The following is a 12395-nucleotide window of genomic DNA, read 5'->3' as shown; positions in this document are numbered from 1 at the left end:
TTGCAAACCGGGTTGAATCGGCGAGGGGCAATTTGGTCAATTGACCCCGAGAGCTGACTCCTGACCTAACTATCAAATAAAATCGCAGAAAAGAAAATTTCGGGATCAAATTAAATTAAAGAACTAATGAAAAAATAAAAAAAATAAAAAAAACAAAAGAAAATGAAAAAGGTAAAAAGAGATGACATCATGCATGATGCCATAATTATTATAATTAAAATTTATTTAATTTAAATTTGTGGTTTTACTAACTCATAAAAGAAAAGAAAACAAAAAAAAAAAGGGGACTTCATCTTTCATTGCCGTCTCTCTCTCTCCCAAGTTCTCTCTCTCAAATTTTCCTCCATGAAAGCTTATTTTTAAGCTTTCTAAACACTAAATTCCACCATAAATACTTTAATTTTCTTGAAGAAAAATTATAAGCAAATCTTGGAAAGAAGGGTAAAGGAGAAAGAAAGAAGAAAAAGTTGAGGGAATTGAAGATTGAAAATCTTCATTTAAGGTTAGGAGCTAAATTTGGAATTTATAGTTTAATTATTGTATTTATAGCTTAACTAACTTAGAATTATGCTTAAAATGAAATGAAATTAATTGTTGGAGGACTAAACCTTAATTTCGATCAACTAGGGTTTTGATGTGTGTATGCATGAGTTTGATGGACTTAAAGGTGTATGTGATCTTGTTTGGGTTGAAGAAGCATGTATATAGGTATTGAATTGGTTAAATGCAAAAATTTAGTGAGTTAGGGTTTTGGACACCTAGGGTTTAGGAGACAAAATTTTGAGAAATGGTGGAATGATGTATTTGACCTAGTTTGAAGTGAGAAATGGTCATTTGTGACCAAATGAAGTGTGTTGGAAGTGTTTGAATCGAGTTTAGATTCGGATTCAATGTGGTCATGCTGTTGGCAGCATGACCAAGGTCCCTTTGAGGGACCAAAACTAAAAATTTACGAGTCCAATTGGTATGAGACCAATTGAAAATGAAAATAGACATAAAATGACACAATTTTCATTTAGGAAGCATGCCCAAAAAGTGACCAAAACCTAGTGAATAAATTGACCAAATCCGGAAATTCTCAGTCTATCCTGTACAAACTGACCAAATGAACAGTGTTTGTTCATTAGGCCATAACTTGAGCTAGGCAGGTCTAAATGACCTGAAATTTACCTATGGACAGATGAGATATAGACCTAAAACTTTCATGAAGAACACAAACCCAAATTATGCCATTAATCAAGTCATTTGGCCACCCCAAGTTGATAACCTAAAACTGCCAGAACCAAAATTTACCCAGAAATCTGGGATTAGTCCAATCCGACAGCCATGGCTCAAATTGCTATAACTTGAGCTACAAAACTCCAATTGGAGTGATTTAAAAAGGAGAATAAACTTAAGACAACAGGGAACATTTCTATGAAGAAAGTGTTGCCAAATTCTAAGAGTAAAATGACCAATGGAACAGTGCAACTTAAGACACCAAAACTGAAAATTTGCAAATTTGCCTAAAAAGACTTAGAATTTGAGTAAACAACCAAAACCAACAAATTTAGTGACCAAAATGTGGTATGTGGGTGAAGTTGGAATTCCCATACCTATTAAGCCTTAGAAAGTCAATAAATTGACTTGAATAGTGTAGTGAATAGTAACCCTGAAACACAAAATTTTAAGAATGTCAAGTTTAGCACATTACAGCTAGGTAAAAGTGAATTTAAATTTATTTTTGGATTTATGCTAAGTTATGGTACTGAAACACTGTGAAACTGTGTGTTTCAGTGGAAAAGAATACTGGGAAAGAACCCAAGGAATCGAGTCAAGGCCAAGAGGCGACTTGCTTAAGGTTTGTGCATAACTAACTATTTTATTACTTTAAACTTCTAAATTGATTTGAACAAGTTTATTTTATGATTTGTAATTTTGTTGTGTTGAGGATTTTAATTTTTTGAATGAAATTGTATAAATTAAGTGTAAATTTTCTTATGCATTTAAGGATTTATTGCATGATTTTGAGGATTGTAAATTTTAAGTTTGATGTGTTGCCAACTTTGAGCATAAATTTATGATGATTAAATATGTTGACGGTTTGTAAACACTTTGTAAATAGAAATTGTTTTGAATATGATTTGAAACCACAATTGACATGACAAAATGTGCTGTGAATTCTCATTAGCTTATCTAGAGAGATAACTCCTCCACTTGATGGGGCGAGTTTCTTCTTCTCTGGCTTGCCAGTTGAGGAATGATTTGAATGAGTACTCATATATACTAGCTAGTCTTTGTTCCTCCCTTTTAGCCTCGGTTATTGAGAGAATGTGAAATGTCATGGTGTACAACACGGCATCTATTTGAATTTTGGGTCATGGGTTCGACTGTGTGAATTATTGGCAATGCCCTTTAAATTATGCATAATTTGATAAATTGTGATTGAAATAAATAATTTGTCAGTGATTCAAAAATTTTTGTATTGTTTTAGAATTTAAAAGAAATGTAAATAAATAGTAACTATTTGATCAAAATGTTATTCAAATGAATAATTTGCATGAATGAAAATGTTGATTTCTGAAGGTCATGGATTTTGAAGAATTTAGAAATTTTAAAATTCTATTTGTTATGAATTGTCAAGCATAACTTGTATTAAGTTTTAAATTATTAGTGTCGCAAGGTATTTTGTGGTCGCCTGGATGAACCCTCACCGAAGTGGGAAAGAGTGAGGAGTCGCCACTTTAATTTTGAGGGAAATTAAAGAAAACCATTTGTGAAATGCAAATTAAAATGAAACCACTTTAAATACAGAGATTCTAGGTTTAGGGTCCGTAAACGGGTGGGGAAGGTGTTAGGCACCCCACCTCGTCCCTCAATGAGGGTGAGCAGATTTAACCTTACGTTCTTTATAAATTAGAATTGATAGTTAGGGGGGTTCGAATGGAAATGTTAATCCTTTTGATAAAAAGGAATATTTGATTTTTCACTAATTCGGATTACCCAGATACATAAGTAAATGAGACAACCTTAGTGAATTGGTGTTGTGTTGCGGTTTTCGTTTGTGGGATTACTTTGCATATTTGTTAGAATTCGATTTGAGAATCGGATAAGAACTCTCCTCCGATCTCTTTTGAATATTTATTAAAATTTTTGGTTGAGAATCGGATAAGAACTTTCCTTCGATCTCTTTTAGATATTTATTAAAATTTTTGGTTGAGAATCAAATAAGAACTCTCCTCCGATCTCTTTTGAATATTTACTAGAATTTTGGATTGAGAATCGGATAAGAACTCTCCTCCGATCTCTTTTGAATATTTACTAGAATTTTGGATTGGGAATCGGATAAGAACTCTCCTCCGATCTCTTTTAGATATTTATTAAAATTTTTGGTTGAGAATCGGATAAGAACTCTCTTCCGATCTCTTTTATTTGAATGGGAGTCGAATAAGGACTTTTTCGACCTCTCGAAATTTGATTACAGCTACACATCATAAGAGCCTAAGACCAAGGGTTCTGGCATCCAACGATGCCAGGGACCCGAATGAGGCTTCTTTTAACTCATTGGTACCTCATGACTAGATAGGAGACATCAGACTGAATTTTACCGACCTCCTATGTGATCGCCTTACCAATACCTTTCGACAGGCAACATTTGCTCTATTTCATTTGCTATCCCGAAACTCAATTTTACTCGGACCTCCCGCACCTTTTCCCAGTCATATTCTCGGGCTAGTTTAGTAATTCAACTTCATAACTCTCTGATTTATTATCCGAACATTTATTTTAAAAAAACTCTTATGTTAAGACACTGTTACCAACGTTTTATCAAACTACCTGTACATTACCCGTAAATAAAACACCTACATTAAGAGATAATAAAAGACCAAGAATAAATAAATGACACGAACTGTTGCATCAAAAGATAAATTCATGAGAATAACCACCTACGTGGGACCTTATGACATAAAACAAACTTTAACGAAAATTACGAGCGTAAAAAGAAAATAAAAGCGAACACTGGATAAGGCGATGGTTCGGACACTCACCTGCAGGAAGTTGAACCTATTGAACTAACTATGGAGTCCCAAATGTTGCAGAGTTTCGGGCTAACAGTCTGGAGACTAATGCTTGCCTTGAAATGACGAATGCCTAGTTAGCATATAATCAAACCAGAATGATAATGAATAAGATTGAGCTTCAGAAAATAAAAGTGGATATAAAGGTGGTGAAAACAGAGCTGAAACTTAAGAAAGGGTATCACAGAGCAATGAACAAACTGAAAATCAGGAATTCCAGTGTCCAATATTTCTTCCAAGAAAATACTTTAGAAAACTGGTTTCTAAGGTCTTTCTAGCTTAAAAATAGCAGAGTAGCAAGACTGAATCAATTTTCAGAGCCTTTCCACTATAATTACCATCCTTTTTTTCATCCTCCTTGAACAGTTTTCATGCAGGTATTTATAGGGACCGGGTGCTCCCCATGAAGGGTCAGGATTTATTTTGAGGGAGATGGAAGGTTTGGATTTTGAAGGACATGATCTGATGCTTGGGGATTAAAGAGAATCAGAATGAACGGCTGAGATCCTTTTCAGAAATTTTATCCTTTTTCTCTTCTAATCTGACGGTTCTAAATTTTCTTATCCAGGGCGATCCAAGGGCTGGGAATAAAAGGCGTCGGTCTTGTCTTCTTCTTCTTTGATCTAAGGGCTCCGGGCTATTCCTTACAAGTAGGATCAATAGTGGAGATTGGGATGTACAGCACTGTCATGACATACTCTGGCACATGTCAGTAATGTGGGCGATTCTGAGGTGTGCGGTGGAGATTTCGTCTGCAATGCTTTAACTACCTCGGCTCTGATTATGACGACAGCTAGCGGAAGTTGTCTTATTCTCCTTGTTTTCCGACCTCCCCTCCCTTCCGATCTTTCTAACATGATCCTTTTCCGATCTCTCATGCCGGGCTCCCCTCCTTCGAACTCTCCTACTCCGATCTTTTCCTCTATCCGATCTGGTTCAGTCAAAGCATTTATTCCCTCGATTTCCGAGTCATCCGCTTCGTTTTCTGCTCGTAATAAATGCTCAGATTTTCCCTATATATACCTTCAACGGGAAACCCCTCCTCATTTGATTTTCTCCTTTTTCCTTCTCACATCTCCTATTCTAACCGCTCCAGCAATAATCCCAGCCATGATAGTTGCTTTTGATCTTTTCCCGATTGTCCTCTTTATTCCTCGACTGAAAATTTACGATCCCGGTGATCAGAGAATTATGATAACCTCATTTGATGACAGTGAGAGAACCGGACTAACTTACCGACCTGGATCGAGGACTTTGATCGTGTCGATCTTGAATCGTTCAACTGATATAATCGGCGAACTGATTTCGGGCAAGAAGACTGCTAATATTCCCCTTAACATTGGTGACTGCCCCTTGAAGTTCATTTGGCTTCTCACCACATTGGGTGTCCCGACAGCGGCTCAGTTCCGAGCAATAACATTGATGACGACCTCTCTCATCCTCATGAGAGTCATAATCCCCCCATCTGAGCTGTACATCTGTCCAATGTCGATGGCTGGTCTAACACATCTTTTGATTCAGCCACGAGACTAGGCTTTGACATAGGTCTTTATTAGATGGGATGTACTGCCGATCTCTAAAGATTGCCCCTATGATGTAATCAGACCTTTAATGTAATCCAATCTCTAGAGATCGCCCAAATGATGTAATCAGACCTTTAATGTAATCCAATCTCTAGAGATCACCCAAATGATGTAATCAGACCTTTAATGTAATCCGATCTCTAGAGATCATCCAAATGATGTAATCAGACCTTTCGGAAATAAAGTTTTATTTTGAAAAATATCATTTTTATTATTATTGTATTGATTATTTTCCGATCTCTAATGTGTTTATCTGATCCGGTTCCTAACTGAACAACCCTTAACCGATCCGCACTTCCAAGCATCCGCCTTAATTCACCGATCTGTAACTAGCCGATCTTTCCTTATGATGGAATTTCTAGAATATTCCTGAGACGTGTTAGAAAAAGCTGGCGAATCCCGCTAACCGATGCGCCGCTTGGGACACCGTGAGCATTAAATGCTCAGACGGGTATAAATAGGGGACGGGTCAGCCAGTTGCTTCCTTATGTCATTTTCAGCCTTTCGCGAGCAATTCCAAAATCCTCTCATTTTTCAAGTTCTTCCGACACCGATCACACTCCGGTAAGGGTTTTGATCTTTCTTTTAGTTTAAATTTCCTCTTTTCTTTAAAAATGAGCAGCGCTGAGGGTCAGAGAGTGGCAAGCCCCCTTTCCGTTCAGGTCTCGTGGTCGTCATATGAGGTAGAGGTAGTCGGAACAAGCGAGCGATCTGAACCCCCTAGGACCTCTATTCCAGCCCGCGGTCAAGCAGCATCCTCGAGGCAAACACATTCTTCAGGGAGAGAAAACCTTCCCATAGACGAGCTACCATCAATCCTTCAAGAAATCGACCTGCAGTCGTTCAGCGAGGAGTATAACATTCTGGGGGATTCATACGAACTTATCCGGTGTCACGGCGATCTCTGAGCCGATCACTTCTTCGAAGAGAATGACATGATTATGGTATATGAAGAGCAATTAAAAGCCGGGCTGCGGTTCCCTCTTGACGACTTCTTCAAGGAAGTTCTAAAATTTCTCCAAGTGTGCATAGCCCAAGTTCACCCGAACTCATGGCGGATTCTAGTGGCCTTCAGAGGCCTTTGCCAAGCCAAAGGACTGAGTCCAACGGCAAAGGTATTCGTCGAGCTACATAGGCTAACTCGCCGAAAGGACAATGAGTACTGGTTCTTTCAGGCGAAGCCACATTGCGAGCTCTTTACCGATCTGCCCTCCTCCTTGAAGAATTGGAATAATCGCTTCTTTATTCTGAGGAGCAAAATTCCGAACGGCTTTGAGGGTTTCCCACGCAGCTGGCTACACTAGGGTCCCTTACTTCCGAAGCGCATCACCCTGAATAGGGAAGAGGGCCTAATGGTGATGGAACTGAAAGATCAGGCGGCCAAACAAAAATTCTCTTGTGTAGATGCAGTGACAGCCGAACTGCATCATTGGACTATGCAGCTGGTCACCGGCCAAGAACGCGGGCTTCAGCTCTCTGACCTCGGCTTCGGTACTTTCTATATCTCTGATCTTTGGGCCTTAGCGATCTCACTGACCTTTTCTCTATGCAGGTATGGCAAGCGGCGAGGCTTCTAAAGAGAGCCGGAAGCGGAAAAGAGAGGTCTCTCGGAAAGTGCGGGAGATAAAGCGGGCCGAGCTGCTTCAGACGCCCAGGCATGATCCTGGGGAGATGCAAAGAGGTTCGTTTCAACCCTCGGGACAGCCGATCCCTGACGTAGAAGTGGTTCGGTCTCCTCCTCGTCAAGAAGAGCCGCCACCACCCCCTCCAGTTGCTTCGAGTGCGGAAGGTGGTCCTTCCCAACCACCTGTGAGGACCCTTTTTCGCGGCGCCTAAATCTTGATCCACTCACTGGAGAAGAACCGCACGGTTCGAGAGAACCCGAGTTTTGCTAAGGTCTTGGGGTCCTCCATCTGCATTCGGGAGGATCGGGATAGGCTCACCTCGAACAGCCTCGATGATATCCTAACACAAACTATGAGCCTGAGCGTGGAGAGTCTGGTGAACCAAAATATCATCCGGGCGAAGGCTCACCACTTGAGGCAGGATGTCGAGAAGGTGGGTCAGGAAGCTGCTTCCCTCCAATCTCAACTTTCATCCGCCCAAAACTACATATCTGAAATTGAGGGGCGGATGAAATTTTACAAGGATAAGTTGGCCGAGCAGGCTCATGTTCTTGAGGAGGTTCGGGCGCTCCGAGCTGCTGAAGTCGCTCGCCTCACTGAAGAGCTTAAAGCAAAAGAAAAAGAGGCAGTAACTAGGGAGGCCGATGCCTATGTGAACGCTCATGGGGATCTCTTGGCCGAGCTCAGGAAGCGGTATCCCAAGGAGGACTTCTCTTGGATGGTGGATCTGGCTCCCCAGGACGAAGGTGAGGATAGCGAGGAGGAGGCTGAAGGTGAGAGAGGAAGCGAACAAAATGTAGAACAGGCTGGGGGTGATCCTCCAGCCGAATAACTTGTATAAATTTTAATTTGAAATGAAATGAAGCTCCCCTTTTTGTTCAATGAATGGATGAGATCGGAAAGTAACTGAATTGCATATGCACTTGATTATCTGAACATATTACGATAACTAAAAGTGATTATTAATCCAAGTGTAAGAGGTCGGAAAACATTGTAAGCATGAGATCGGCTGAGAACAAACGCTAAACGGGACTTGATTAAAATTGGAAATTTAATTTGAACACTTAAGATCGGAATCATCATTAAACCGGATTGAAACCTTAACTTTATCAGACGATTATCCCTAAACTTTTAAAAGGGAGATCGGCAATAAGACTGGTGACATAAAGGTCTAGTGTTGGTTCAATTTCGTTTGACAAGAGAGATCGAAAATGTAATTGACTAGTCAGGAGACTTAACAATTGGTTTGAGAGATCGGTGAGGCTTTAAATGATATGGGGACTTAGTATTGATTCGATTCCTTTTGAGTAGAGATCGAAAATGTGATTGACTGGTTAGGAGACTTGATAATTGGTGAGGCTTTAGACTTAGTATTGATTCAATTCCTTTTGAGGAGAGATCGGAAATGTGATTGACTGATTAGGAGACTTGATGCAGGGGATCGGTTTCAAAGTTTATTGATTTCGGGGATCGGCCAAAATATGGTGTCGACAATTAGTTTGTGCACCACTGAGTTCATCACTCAGCGATAGCTTTGTATGCTATCACAGGTGAAAGGAATAATTAAGCAGCTGAGCAAGATTTCTGAAAAGACATAGTGAGACTATCTTCGGGTATATCATAGGTATACCCTTGTACTTTAGATTTTGATGTAATTCTTTAACTATATATATGAAATTTCCTTTAAGCAATTGTACAAACTCTATTATAATATATTTTTGGATTGTAATGAAATATAAATTATTATAAGGTTACCTTGGGATTTTATGTATTTATAAAGTTTTGTACTATTAAATTTTTAATGATCCCATGAATGTAAATATTAATTTTGTTACCTTAATGAGAGGTTTCAATGTTTGATTTAATTTAAATTGTGTATTGAGTTGCTTGTGTTGATTTGTGAAATGACGATTGTTGAATATTGGATTTGAATTTTTGGAAGTTGATAAATGTGTTGAAATTGATTGGGATGATTGTGAATTTGAAGAAGTTGTTGAGAAATATATTGGGAGTGCTTTTATTTTCAGATTTTGAAGAACTGTTTTCTCAAAATACAGACGGCACACTACCGAAATTTTTGTAAAAATTACGAAGATTTTAAATATCTAAAAATTTGATTTATGTTTGGACTTTAAATAAAGGTTTTTAATATCTAAGAAAATTTTACCCACCAATTTAAAAATGAATGAAAATTGTTTCAAAATCTTTTGTAGTATATTTCATGGGTTACCGGTAGGCGAAGTACGGTAATTCATTAGATGTACTACGGGAGCATGTTACATCTTATGAGGAGTAGGGTGTGACATGTTTTAGTGGTATCAGAGCAAAGGTTTTAAAGTAAATTTTGAACTGTGAATTTGAAATATTTTTTGATAAGTACAACTGCTCGAATGTTTGATATATATAGTACATTTACATCATAAATATGAACTAACGAGGAGAAATCTCCTTGTGTTAGTTGTACAGGAAATAGAAAAAAAAAATCCTGTGAATAGATATGGACAAGGGGGATAAAACGGCAGAGCAGTCTAATACAGCTAACATACAAGAAGAGGCCCCAGTTTCACAGAGCGTTGGAGGTCCAATTGCACCAGTTGTAACACCCCTATTTGTATAGCCTAGTATATTTCACTGTTTCGATGACCGGTGTTGGTCCGGACAATTAATGGGATTAGGGCCACACTTAAGACAACTTGAGAAGCCATAAACACAAATAATTAGTAATGTTTAATTAGTTAATTATAAATAAGAAAAACAGAACATAAGAGGTTAAACGAGCCGAGAGTCACAACGATGGGTTACCTCCTCGGGAACGACTGCGAAGTCATTTTAAACTCAAATTTCGAACCCTAAAAAGTGACGCTGTGGTCCTTAGGACCCTTATAAACATAGTGGAAAAAAGAAAATCACGAAAAAGAACTGTTAAGTCAGTCAAATAATTAGGTCAGGGACCCGGAAGAAATATGGAATTATTTGCAAACCAGAATGAACCGGCGAGGGGTGATTTGGTCAATTGACCCCGAGAGCTGACTCCTGACCTAACTGTCAAATAAAATCGGAGAAAAGGAAATTTCAGAATCAAGAGTTAAATTAAAGAACTAATAGAAAAAAAAAAGAGAGGAAAATGAAAAAGTCAAAAGTGATGACATCATGCATGATCTCATGCATGATGCCAAAAATAAATTAATTAGTTGAATTATTTAATTGGACTTTTTGTGGTCTTCCATAAGCCTAAATAAATAAAGAAAAGAAAAGAAAAAAAAAACAAAAATCCTTTCTTCTTCCACCTCTCTTTGCCGCCCCACTCCTCCCAAAATTCTCCATGGAAGTTTCTTCATTTAGCTTACACTTAAGCTTAATTTTCTCCACTTAACCTTTATAACTTCCCTAAAAACTTCACTAAAGCTTGTTATTACAACTTGAGAAGAAGAATTACAAGAAGAAAGAAGAGTTAAAGATAGGGTTTGAAGGATTTAAGAAAGGTTAGTGTGCTAACTTACCATTTTACTTCTTTAAATGCATAATTAGTTGTGAAAGAGAGCTTAGAACTTGATTAAATGAAACAAATATGGGGGAAGGACCATTGCTGAAATTTTGGTCTGGTTGAAGGGAGTATGAATTGCATGAATTTAATGAGTTTGAATGAGTGTAGAAACCTTAATTAGTTGAATGATTAGCATTAAAACCATTAATGTAGTTAAATATAATGAATTAGTGAGATTAGGGTTTGAATGTTAGGGTTTGTGAATAAAATTTTGGAAAAATGCATAAATGATATCTTTGACCAATTGTGGACTGAAAAATGGTCAATAATGACCAAAGGAAATGTATGGGAATTGTTAGAATGGAAGACAAATTTGTAGGTCAATTGCAGCATGACCAAACCAACTTTGAAGGACCAAAATGGAAATTTTACAAGTCCAATTGATATGCCACCAATTGGGGATGAAAATAGACATAAAAGGGCACAATTTTCATTAAAGAACCATGCCCAAAATCTGACCAAAACTTAGTGAAACAATTGACCAAAGTGAAATGAGAGCAGGCTGCCACTGCACCAAACTGACTAAATGAACAGTAATTATTCATTTAGTCATAACTCGAGCTAGGAAGGTCAGAATGATCTGAAATTTTACCAACAATTAGACAAAATATAGATCTAAAACTTTCATGAAGAACACCACCCCAAATTATGCCATTAACCTAGTCAAATTATTGAGCAAAGTTGAATTATTGAACCTGCAACTCTGCAGAATTGCCATTGAGCAGTAAAGTTCCAATGGTTATAACTCTCTCTAGAAAACTCCGATTTAAGCGATTCTTGAACTGATGGAAACCTAAGACATAGTAGAACATTTCGTATAAAGGAAATTAGACCAAATTATGGACTTAACTTGATCAAATTATTGAATGAATTTGGACCAAAAATCTGCCAGAACCAAAATTGTAGCATGAACAGTGCACGTGAACAGTAATTGTATTTTGGCTATAACTTGAGCTACAAAACTCCGATTGGGGTGATCCAAAAATGAGAATACACCTAAGACAATAAGGAACATTTTCTATGAAGGAAGTTTTTCCAAATTCCAACAGTAGATTGACCAATGGAACAGTGCAACTTCGGAGCACCAAAACCGAAAATTGGCAATTTTGCCTAAAAGACCTAAGCTTTGAGAAAATGACCAAAACCAACAAGTTTAGTGACCAAAATGTGGTATGTGGGTGAAGTTGGAATTCCCATACCTATTAAGCCTTAGAAAGTCAACTATTTGACTTGAATAGTGCAGTGAATAGTAACCCAAAACACAAAATTTAAAGAACGTCGAATTTAGCACGTTAGAGCAAGCTAAATTTATTTTGGATTTATGTTAAGTTCTAGTACTGAAACATTGTAAAATTGTGTGTTTTAGTTGAAAAGAATATCGGGAAGGAACCCGAGGAACCGAGTCGAGGCTAAGGGATGACTCGCTTGAGGTTTGTGCACAATAAATCCTATTCAAGCATTTTACCCTTGAAAAAAATTGATTTAGTACGCATTATAAATTTATGAACTTTTGTGTTGCCACCTTGTGATCAAATTGTAACTTTGGAAATTGATTTGATTTTTGTATGCAATATTTGAATGAAAT

The sequence above is a fragment of the Hevea brasiliensis genome, chromosome 15 (assembly GCF_030052815.1).
Source record: "Hevea brasiliensis isolate MT/VB/25A 57/8 chromosome 15, ASM3005281v1, whole genome shotgun sequence".
In the NCBI taxonomy this organism is placed as follows: Eukaryota; Viridiplantae; Streptophyta; class Magnoliopsida; order Malpighiales; family Euphorbiaceae; genus Hevea; species Hevea brasiliensis.
Note: the sequence above shows the minus strand (reverse complement) of the source record.